General features: G+C 38.1%; 1 non-coding gene across 1 annotated transcript; it reads left to right on the top strand.

Annotated features, from left to right (window-relative positions):
• The first annotated feature begins 8,316 nt into the window (after positions 1-8,316).
• LOC126178582 (U5 spliceosomal RNA) lies at positions 8,317-8,435 on the top strand. The gene has a single exon (XR_007536467.1). It is a non-coding gene; the product is annotated as a U5 spliceosomal RNA (small nuclear RNA).
• The last annotated feature ends 1,319 nt before the right edge of the window (positions 8,436-9,754 follow it).

Raw genomic sequence — 9,754 nt, forward strand, 5'->3', positions numbered from 1 at the left:
TTGGGATGAGCAGTGGGTGAGGTGCAGGAGCTAGTTGTCAGAGGGGAAGGTGGGACAGAAGCCACACTGGTTAATAGGAATGAGGTGGTGTTGGTTCAGTTGTTGATGGATGTGTTGGGAAGAGTTGATTCGGGGATATTGCAAAACACTGAAGTGAGGCAGATGGGGTGGTATGAGGAGGTATTAGTAGCAGGTTTCTGCAATTTGACGAGAAGTAGGATTTTGGGGGCTTTCCACAGTTCAGGATAGTAATGTGTGGAGAGGATAGTGGTATTAAAGTGTTGCAAGGCATTCATTAAGATGTCAGTAGGTAATGTGGTTGTGACCAAGGCATGTGTTGAGTTTTCTGTGAAGTACTTATTTTATGTCATGTGCTGTCATTGGGGTGTTTAATTCTGTTGTCCAATTACTGGAAGGTGAAGGCCAGGGGTGGGACAGTGGTATTTGTGCATTTGAGAATTAGGGAGTAATCAAACTGAGGGTCATAAGGCACTTTGAAGATGTTAAGAGACGGAGGATGTAAAGTGGTCAGCTGTGCTCAGGTTGTCAGGTAACGGATGGTTATTGCGGAGGAGTGGATAGTGAGGGATGGAATGACCGCCATTGAGTCGGTTGAATGCTTTACACTGCTTGGAAGAGTTAATGGGAAGTCTGATGCATGTCTGGTGTCGTTATATGCTGTTTTTAGTATTCAATAATTTCCTGATGTGTCACCGTATTTCCCCGTGGCGTGTGAGTGTATCCCGGTCACTAGTCCCTAGAAAGGAGCGGTATAACAGACGGCATTCTCGGAGGAGTATGAAGTGTCCTGTGATGGGGATACTCCAACAAGAACACATGAATATTCAAAACAAAACACATTTTATTCATAAGTTTCCATTTTGAACGTTTGTGGTGCAAATTGTTAAGTGAAGATTTATCACTACACCAAGAGCAAACAAGCTGAAAATGGAGTTGATATAAGTTCCTCTTCTAGAAGTTTGTAAATGAAATAAAATGCTGTCCTCCAGTGTTTGCAATTAATTGCAACACAGCCCAAAATGTGTGTGTGTGTGTGTGTGTGTGTGTGTGTGTATCCATCTGGTGCCAGCCATGGAACTTTGCCAAACACTGGCCTGCTGCAGGGGTCTAGTGGCAGGCAACCCGACATGCCATTTCACCGACGCCGTGTTAGCACATAGTAGCGAGACGCCAAGGTAGGGCTCATGGGGGTTAGAGTGGGAAGATGAGGATATATGGCCTTCACAATGATGTGAGCAGATATAGCTTCCAACAAGGTCTGCTGCCAGAAGGCCAAGGTATTTGGGGGGGGGGGGGGGGGGTTGTCGGCAGGTAGGGGGAAGGTTAGGGTGTGGCTACCAGTCCGTATATCTGTATTCTGTACAGTGCCTTTGACACATGCTTGTAGAAGACTTGTAATGTTCAGAGGCCATTAATATTGACGTCTGTTGGATAATTATCAACAACAATTGTGACTTGCTTTTTTCATAAAAATTGCTTGTTGTAAAATCGGTGAAAATAGTGGCAATTTATTTGTTCACCATATTTTTGGCTGATAATGTTCTTAAATTCCCTCCTTCTTAGGTCTTGAAAATGAAGAGTGAACCAGAGAACTATTACATAAAGGTCTTGAAAATGAAGAGTGAACTGAAGAACTATTACGTAAAAAAGCTAAACAGCTAGAGCTTTCAACTGTCTACCACTCTCAGGACCCTGCCGCAAGTGGGACATGCTGTCAGAATATTCTTGACAATACTGATTTTATTGTCTCCAGCGTCATTGGCTTGAATAGTCAACTTCAGGTTATCAATTGCATCACCACAGCCTCAGCTCTCCCAACATCTCAAGGGTCCCAGAGGCTTAATTGGCTGTCTCTGTAACAGAGGTATGCCATACAGGTGTTACGAAACTTCAGGTATTTCACCATAAGTCGAGCAATGCATTACAGCAGATTACTGTTCTAGATTTAAACATAATCAGTCCTATTCCATCAAACAAGTTGACACTCACCATGCGAGAGTACCAGTAACACAGTTAAGGTGAAAGAACTGCAGTAACTTCGTGGTCATTTTTTAATGTGCCACCAAGTTACTACAACCCGATTACAAGGATTTATAATATGCTGCCAACAACAGACAGCAGCGAGAAGCCACATTTACCAACCCATTTTCTTTTACACCAATACCAAAGAATATGGGGAGATAATAAACTGAAAAGCGAGCAGTGCTCATGGTGGAGAAAGTTGCCTTTCCCAAAAGAACTCAACAACTGCTGTGCAGGATAGCTAAGAACAGTGTAGAACAGTGTGCAGAGATTTACATAGAATCTCTCCATTTGATTTTCTTGCATTTATATTGTTATTAATTTGGATCTGCATTCCGTGTAGTGTTAACGCTATTTGTGGAAAATAAACATCCTTCCCCAAGAGTGTGTGTGCACTGTCCCCAGTGACTCATAAGGCAAGGTATGGAAGGGTTATTATAGCTTTGTGAAATACCCTGTAGTTGCTTTGTGTGATGTAGTGCAGTAGAGCGAATGGGGAATTGCCTACTTGCTCTTCATTTTTGAGACCTATGCAGGAGGGAAGTGCATCACTGCAATCCAGCAATCTACCTTCCGTCATGCTTCTACGCCCCTAGATTCTAATTTATCTTCAGTTTTACTGCTTTTAAATGTGGTACACAAATTTAAATTTTGTTCTTAAACCCATTTTGTTTAACAATAAGCATCAGTTTTATACAATCAAAACACTATTTTCGATAATATGTGATATTTCTGTCACCTGAAACATGAATACTATTAGTCCTCGAGAAAAAAGGAATATGCCCTTACTTGTAAAAAAAAGGGGGGGGGGGCATATTTTAATTTTGTACTGGGAAACATTTTTTTCTAATTGCCGCAGTTTTTTTAGAATATTCCAGAAAAACCTAAAAAAGTAACCTCTACAGACTCCTCCTCCATTGCACCCCCACCCCCCCCCCTCATCCTCTTGTTCTTCTCATCAACATGCTGATGCTGTTGTTATATTAACTTAATTATGTCATGTATTGGAAAATTTGACTCGTTCCTCATCATTACGAAATATTGTATTCATGATCCATGGAACTAGTATTAATCTAATCTACCCCACCAGTCTGGATTTTTAGTGTGTTGGTCATGACACTCTCTTCCATACTAGTGTACAAAAATTAATGACTACTTGAATTTTTCCCCCATCAACGTTTCTTGCTCTTAGTTGTGCGAGTTATTAAATACTAAAGATTTATTGGGTAAGCAACACTAAAATAAGAATTGAAGGCAACATAAGTCACAACCAGTATGTAATCACAGTTGGTAAAGCTTTTATAGTTTCACTGCAAACATCTTTTAATACTATGCTGTTGCTTGATAAGTTGTAACTAGCCTGCACAGAAAACTCGATACCTATATTTTTTTTTTTTTTTTTTTCCAAGTTCATTAGTTCTTTCCAGCAACAAAGGCCCTGTTATGTTGTTTGAGCGAAACAAGCAATGCAAATCTCTTAAAGCTTCGTGTTTAGCCATACTCATATGTTGTCTCTGTATGCTTAAACATTGTCGTAATTTGATACCTACTTTTAATTAGCATTGACGGTGTAGATTTAGCAATGGCAAACTCTTTAGAGATTTACATTTTTTACGCATGTGTTTCATTAACTGTCTGGAACAGCTATATCCTCATTTTAAGTGTTGTTCTGGTTGATTTCTGTGCCTTTCCAAGCTAATAAATAAATTTGCACTGGTTTCATGTAAAAAAAAAAGTGAAATGGTTTTTAAACTAAAATCATTGATTATGAGACACAGTTATACTCTGATTGAATTCTGAAAACTAGCTGCCAGTGTTTTGACAGTAGCAGTCCCTAACAACAGATGGCAACATATCAACCATTATTTACTTTGTTCAATTTAATGAGGGGAAGGAAATAAACATGGGTAACTTTATGATTGCAGAAAGCAAGTATATTTGTTTGTCTGAGAAGCAAAACCTTTCCATTTTAGAAGGGGATTTTTTTTAAAAAGAACTACAAAGCATTTTTTCAAGACTACAGTGTTATTTAGTGTTAAATATTTTACATTGTATAGCTGTTCCCTCTGTCCTTATATTACACCTACAGGAAAGAGATACCTAACTTGTATTGCACGCACACACACACACACACACACACACACACACACACACAGAGAGAGAGAGAGAGAGAGAGAGAGAGAGAGAGAGAGAGAGAGAGAGAGAGAGATTCAGGCTCAGCATTTTAACATGTGTAAAATGCATGTGTGTTTTCTGCACCAAAACAACAATGAATTTTATTCATGTATTTTCAAATGGTGTATGCCTGGTAACATCTGTTTTCATTAGTAATATGAATAATATATTAGTATACAATATCTAAGCTGATGCTGCCCTATTCTACATTTGGCATTTAAAGATGCTCCCCAAAAATTTTCCTAAATGCATGGAAAATATGCCAAATTGCTTAATTGGTACCTTTGATATGGAAATACTTGCTTACATTTTTCTCGGGAAAAAAGCTACTGTAAAGTGCAGCTTGCCTCATAGAGTGCCCCAGTGCAGCATCCAAGTTGCTTGAATGCATTGTTAGACCAAGTTAAAGCTTTATTTTGCTGCAATTATGATACGGAGAAAAATGGAGTTAGGTAAATATGAACTTGTCATATGTACAATTACTCTTGCCATATGTGGAAGCTACCAGACTATGAATTGCTGTTTCTTGTACCCTTGCCTTATGTACGTTGTGTTTTTTGGTGTTCAAACAGTGTTATGTTTGAGTTATAACCTCAGAGTTTTAGAAAATATTTATCGGCAGGAGATAATGGACTATTACATATTCCTGACATACTGCCGATAGGAACCACGACCAGTATATCAGAAAAAATGTATTTTTTCTTTTTAGATTGTAGTCACACTAACAGTTTTTTGACGCACTGTGGGAAGCAAGCTTGACAACGGGGTGCCAGGTGTAGGAGGCTAGTAGCTAAACATTTTAAGGTTCCACTTAATACCATATGCTTGCCATTATAGCAATATTTATGAAGATGTTTTTCACATTATTATTTTAACTATGTACTGTGATATTTTTTGATCATTGGAGACCAAAACCGGTACCCAGTGATCAAAATAAAAAAAAGTGTGATTATAGACTGAAACAAATACGTTAATATAGATAATGGTTGTGACTGGGGGAGGAGGCCTAGCAGCTGCGCATAAGCGCTAAAATGGTGGCTATTAAAGAAACATGGAGAAAAATATATCAAGATAATATAAAAACAAACGGTCGGTGATCCTGATAAAAACACAAAGTAAATAGATACGCACAACTAAAACACGACAAGTGACAATATGGTGGCTGTTCGCAACACTGATAGGGGACGCACAACACTTAAAAACAGCACAATAGAGGCGTTACGGTGGTGGTTGGGGGGCGTCTTTTTTAAGTAAATGCTGCACTTCAATGTGGAAATATGGAACTAAGGTCATAGTTGTTACTTGTTAAATATCGCCAATGATCGATACTTTTAGGTGATGTGACAGTCGATATGAAATAACGTTTTATACCAATGCCAGAAAATAAAATACTTTTCTGGAAATGTAAGTTACTTCATAACCGCAAAACAATGCCTATTATAAGAAGCATTTTTGAGTTTAGACTTTGAAACGAGTTTTTATGGGCAATTACAGGAAGCATAAAATGTTATACTTATTCTTTGGTGACGCAAAAAATAAAATGTGAAGGCTTGTCTTTCAAGGGGTGACTTTGAACAGCGCCTTCCGTATACATTGAGACATCAGCTGATCAGTTCTGGCTAATGGTTGATGTGAAGTCTGCTTCAAACAAAAGTGTAAAATATTATGTTGGACATGGTATCACCGATGATGAAATTACATTTCTGAGGAAATGGCATTCCAAGGTGGAATCAGATGAAATTTTTTTTGTGGCCTAATGTTCCCGATGTAACAGGTTTCGAGTAAGATGACATTTGCAGTATTCTACCTGATCGTAAGGTAGATAGAAGTGGAAGGCTGCATTTTGAGTTTAAATTTGATGCCTACGACGTCTCCTAGAGTGGACACTCGTACTAGTGACTTCCTTTCCTGTAGAGTGTTTGCAGATGTAGTTCTTGAAAATGTGCTAACTTTTTTCCATTACTTTTATTAAGGTCATACAGACTGTTTTGAAAAAAAATTGTTTTTAAATAACTTTTTTTATTTCATAAGTAGCACACCATCTATTTCCATTATTGGGAAAATTAAGCCGTAATCATATGAAAAGTTTCACGTGATTAAAGAAACCTCAAAAAATACCCAATTTTTTCCAAATAAGTTACTTTCAAAACTACATTTATATACAAAATATCATGCCTTTTCATATTATAGAGGTATCATTTAACATTGATTGACATGGCCCCGACCCATGTGGTGAAATTGAACAGTGAAAAATTAAAAAGAAATAAACTAAGCATGGGAGTTAAAAATGTATAAGGTGCTTATCATATTCAGCAACACCTCTTGCAATTTCCCAAAAAGTTTCAAGTCAACATGCTTAAATATCTCATGAAAATGCCTTCTTCGAGTTGTATGTAGTTCTCACAATGGAACAGAAACTGCCATATTATTCACTTGGCTACAATAAACGATCTATTTGAGATCACAACACAGCTGTAATAATGTAATGGCTACTACATCGCTGTGCGGCACTCGTCAGACCGAAAGCATTGGCAACCGAAAGTCTTCCAATTTCTACCATTTCAGGGGTAAGGAGTCCAGGAATGTAGTGGTACACAAGCAGTGGGTATAGTGTACACCCTCTAACTTGGTTGATTTTAAAATGGCGCTGTGGGGTGTGAGTGAAGCAAATGTCACTAGGGAGAGGAATGGTGCAGAGGAAGCACGTTGTGTTGAAAGTATCCGCCAGCAATGCGGATAATGAGCTTCCGTTTTCGGAGGAGGAGTTGTGGGTAGCGCTCACGATGCACTGAAAATTACTTATCAGTTGTCTCATTGTTTCGGGGTTTAATAAACACCTATGAAAACTAAATATCATTTATCCTCCATAATTTAAAAAACAAAAAAGTTCAAGGAAATTTCTTATCCATTCTAATGTTTAGTTAGGCGCTCATGCTGTTGATGGTGGGGGAGGTGGGTACTCGCCGATTTCTTGTTGGGATTCATATCCAGGAAAATCTTGAATGGAGCACTCCTATCTCATCCCTAAATTCAAAACTAGCAAACATGAGCTATGTAGTAAGAATTCTTGGCAACAATACTAGTGCAGAAACGGTTAGGACTGTATACTTTGCTCGTGAACATTCAGTACTGAAGTATGGTATCATTTTCTGGGAAAATGTACACTAGGCAATAACAGTTTTCAGGAAACAAAAGGTAATTCTAAGAATAATGAAACAAGCGAGCAGCAAAAAACCATGCAAATCGTTCTTTAAAGATCTAAATCTTACACCTTCCCTGCATTTATATACTGGAAGCAGTCATGCATGAAACAAAAGTATACTGTGAAAAGAAAACCTTTTTCCTCAAAACAAGTGTCCATGATTACAGTACCAGATCAGACACATAAGTGTTAATCATTGTAACACCAAAATGGTGTATATCATGCAGGTACAAACCTACAAAACAGATTACCAAGACAGTGTAAATAGTACCGGTTCCTGCTGTATCAATTGTTTATTCGTTTTGGTACTGTGAAACCAATTACCGAAATGTATTTGTTAGTTACGACTGTACGTTTCGTTTTATTCAGCTAAAATGTCGCCAGTAGTAGGATTTTCGTCATATCTTGCTTTTAGTGTGGATATAATGTCTGGATTCCCCACTTTATAGTGGGGCTGTAAATAAGGTGCATAAGTCCATTGGTAAGGTAATATTTATTGGATGCCCAATGACACAGTTTATCCGCCGCATGGCACAAGGGAGAGAGAAGGGGGAGGATCGTTCTCCACCACGCCGATCGCACGCAGGGTCAACTGACTTACTGTTCTTACATAATACGCGCCACAGTTGGTGCTGCCATCTCTTGCCTCTGTGGTGAAAGTATTGAATGGGTAGCAAACACCTTAGCGAGACGAGAAATGGTTCTGATTCATGAAAAAAGCTCCTGGGTGTAATCACATGTGTTCGTATCTCTTAAATATAATGTATTTTTCTGTACAATTACAATTAATACTTACTTAATAGTGAGATTTGTCCATAAATTGAACTTAAGCTATGTGTTCTTGTTGAAAAGGATACGATAAAAAATCATAAATAACGCAGAAGTGTAACTTCGCGTTACTCTGGCTTCCCTTCAAGACGAATAAATCTTTCGCCTTTTACTAAAGATTTCCGTGGAGGGGAGCATTAAATGAGTCTATAACTAATTTTTCTCAGTGCTCAGCTTATGCTGAGCCGCAAGTACAATTCAAATATGCAATTTGTATGCTGGTTGGCGTTATGATAAATGACACACCTTGGCGCCTTCAATGCACTGTGGGCTTTAACGGCTTTAACAATTAAAATATCTGTGAAACACGAACTGAAATATCTTCTAGGATGCAGATCACGCGTAACAACGGCAACTAATAAATTGTGTTAATTGTCGAGCGTTCGTTCGTCCCGCGATCTAGTGGGATCTTAAGTACTATTTGCAAGATGGGTCATCCGTTGTAATTTATTGTCGCAATAAAAATTACAGCCACTTCAATACATTTCGTTTGTTCGGTATTTAGTTCTTGGTTATTTGTCTTAATTTTTCATTTGAATGTTGCCATATTGTTTTCAAACTCATTAATATCTGGTACAGCTTTTATCTGTTGTTCTAACATGTGACCGGGAATTGAACTACTCACTTTCAAGTTACCGGGCTAATCATTACCGCCTCTCATAATGAAATAAAATATTATGGTGGGCTCACTCAAGCAATATTCTTTTGGAGGACAATATTTTCAACTTTGTCTGCTACCTTTGCTTAAAAATAGGTATAAATGTTTACATATACGTACACACATACTGTATGAGACCTCGTACTGTAAATAAATACAAACAGAATAGGAGTTTGTGCAGTGGTAGGATTTGGTGGTTTTCTGCACTGTTTCACGAAATTGTAAATTTATGCAGAGTCATACTTCATTGTTGTGGGATATCGATCCCGTTCGATTGCGAGTATCGTTTGCCCAGCCGTAGTATCTATTAGACTGTGATAGAAGGGGCGTATTAATGAAGGTTTATGGGTGGGGGCGGTTGCCTAGAAGAGAAAGAAGACCCAGGGAGTCTCTCCTTGTAAGTTAAGGAAAACAAACTTCAAAAGCTACTGTTTTAAGCTGTTTTGTTACTTAAAATATCAAACTATTGCAAAAATATGTTTTATTTTAGAGAAAAAACTTTTGAAATTTCTTGAAATGTGTAGCGTCCACAACCTTTTTCGGAGTAACTTCTTTTACATAATTGTTAACACAATAGCAACAAGCTCATAAGGTATTTCTTACCACCGAGTTGATAAGCAAATTAAAAGCAAATAAACTAAAATTAAAACTGTAGTTCTTAATTTGTTGACAGTTATACTTTTTCCAATTTAGTTCATAAATATATATACGCATGATGATGATGATGATGATGATGATGATGATGATGATGATGATGAAGTCCCATACTCCGTGACGGAGCGTAGGGGAATGATGCGGGAGTCCCGCACTGCCGTACTAGGCAAGTTCCTAGTGGAGGTGGTTTGCCA

This window comes from Schistocerca cancellata, chromosome 3, assembly GCF_023864275.1.
Source record: "Schistocerca cancellata isolate TAMUIC-IGC-003103 chromosome 3, iqSchCanc2.1, whole genome shotgun sequence".
Lineage (NCBI taxonomy): Eukaryota > Metazoa > Arthropoda > Insecta > Orthoptera > Acrididae > Schistocerca > Schistocerca cancellata.